Here is a 2,463-nt window from a genome sequence, read left to right as displayed (position 1 = left end):
CAGGAGTGACGCGGCCTGCTTTTATGTCCTCACGGTACACGGGACAGTTCCTCCTCCAATGTCCAGTCTTGTGACAATGGTGGCACTCAACGTTACCGTCCTTGCTCTTCGCCTTGCCTAGTGAGCCACTAGTCTCACCAGGCCCACTCTTACCGTTTCCTGACTTTTTAAACTTTGGCTTTCCTACAGTTAGCTCGCCTTGAGCCTTGCCTTACCCATATTCTTGTTGGAAATCATGAGAACATCTTGCTTCATGCTCCCACTCAATTTTATATCCTTCTCGGTCTGTACGAGATGTGAGTGTAGCTCATGAGGACTTTTCTTCATGTCATTCATGTAGTAATTTGCCCTGAAAAGGGCAAAACCATCATGAAGTGAATGAAGCATACGGTCAATGACTATGCTCTCACTGATTTTGCAATCAAGTGCCTCCAGCTTCTCGACATTCTCAATCATGTTAAGAATGTCTGGGCTAACCGGTTCGCCCTTCTGGAGTTTCCCATCAAAGAAGCGATAGGTATGCTCATAAGTAACGATTCTCGGTGCTTTTGAGAACTCATTAGTGAGCGTGGTGAAAATCTTGTTTGCACCTTGGGCAATGAAGCGTCTTTGCAAATTGGTTTGCATTGCAAAAATGAGTACGTTCTTTATCGCACCCGCTTCCATAACGAAGTCACTATAAGCAATTGACTCGTTAGCTCTTGCATTGGGGCCTGGGTTTGGCGGTATTGGCTCAGTTAAGTACTTGAACTTACCGTCAGCAATGGCAGCATTCCGTAATGATGCCTCCTAGTCCGCAAAGTTGGACCCGTCATTCTTCAGTCGTGTGAACTGATTCATGTAGTCCATGAAAGCTTTTAGCCAGGACTCGCGTCCAAGTGTGGCACTTGGCATAGGGATTTCGTTATTTCCAGCCATATGTTGTAAGCAGTATTATCAATATAAAACGAATTCTACACTGTGAAAAGAAGAAAAATATAATAAGCATACTCATCGTTATGATTTAAGTCTAATGCAATACTGTTATAACGCGAAGACTCAAGCATTTATACAATTGACCTCCCTCAAGAATTATATAAATGATCCCAAGACTCAATTATCTGTAAATTGATAAGCCAACCTCTTGGCTAATTCTACTTTTAGAATTCTTGGTCGATAAATTTCTGTAAATTCTATCTATAGTGCATCATAATCTCGAGAAACTCTTCGGATTATAATGTTGAGGTAAACTAAGTCAACACAAACTACTTACCCAACGTAGAAGGGGTCATATGGAGAATAAGGTCCTATATGCCTACCGACGAAGAAGGGATTCATAGCTGTTTGCCCTTATAAAGACTAGTCTCAATTTCAGTTTTAGAGGAAGATCCCATCAACTTTATTTTAATTCATTTTAAGTGAACTAATATCTAGCATGCGAGAATGAATAAACTAAGGTGATGGCTTAAAAATGTGTGACATTTGTATGTCTATGAAAACTAACATCCAAACTATATGAGTTAATTTTCATGCATTTTAGTAGTAGGTGGTTTGGTTTAGGCGGAAAATGATGCACTAACTATCATGCGATGAAAAGCAATAAGAATGGAAAAACGTAAAAACAAAAACAAAATAAAGTCCTAGTGTGGCCTATCTACCAAAATGAACATAAATACAACTTTGGAATCCTTCCTAGGACCCGAGAAGCTTGTCTTGATGTTCCATCTTGGTCCATGTAGCGGGAGTGAGCAATCAAATCTCCATCTTTAGTCTTCTCAAAAATACAATTAATAAATTACAAAATGAACCTATTTACATTCTAATTTCAAAACCATAATACTTAAAGAAAACCAAAAGGAGATACGAGATCTCAAAGTTACATTAAAATTATGTTTCCATCATTACGAAAACATAATTAACTAAGGCCACACTAGGTATTACAAATTACAACCGATTGTAAAAATACGTAAATAAACCATTCAGCAAAATATTCAACTAAAAAAAAAATGCATCAACTATAAATTAATCATTCAAGACATAATTCCTTAATTATGTAGAGTAATTTATCCAAACCACCTATTTTATAAATATCAAAATTATGTGACAATTCCTCAATTACTCACAATAATTGGGTATCTAAAATTTGTGAACTTTTTCACAACAAACAATCATACATTATAAAAGTAATGTATAATTATAATTGGCCAAAAACAAACAAATTTTTTTTTTTATTTTATAATGGCTCTCGGCATATTGAGAAACAACAAAAAAAAAAACAGTTTTTTTTTTTATTTTAAATGCCCTCGGCATATGTGCCAAAAAAACAAAAACGTTTTTTTTCTCGGCATTTCAGAAAAAAAATTAAAAAAACAGATTTTTTTTTTAATGCTCTCGGCAATTGCCAAATAAAACAAAAAAAAAAACAGATTTTTTTTATATTACTTGTGGCATTTGCCCTAAAATCAAGAACAGTTTTTCTTTTTT

Source organism: Silene latifolia, chromosome 3, assembly GCF_048544455.1.
Source record: "Silene latifolia isolate original U9 population chromosome 3, ASM4854445v1, whole genome shotgun sequence".
NCBI classification, from domain to species: Eukaryota; Viridiplantae; Streptophyta; class Magnoliopsida; order Caryophyllales; family Caryophyllaceae; genus Silene; species Silene latifolia.
The sequence above is the reverse complement of the archived record's forward strand: the minus strand, read 5'-3'. Positions refer to the sequence as shown.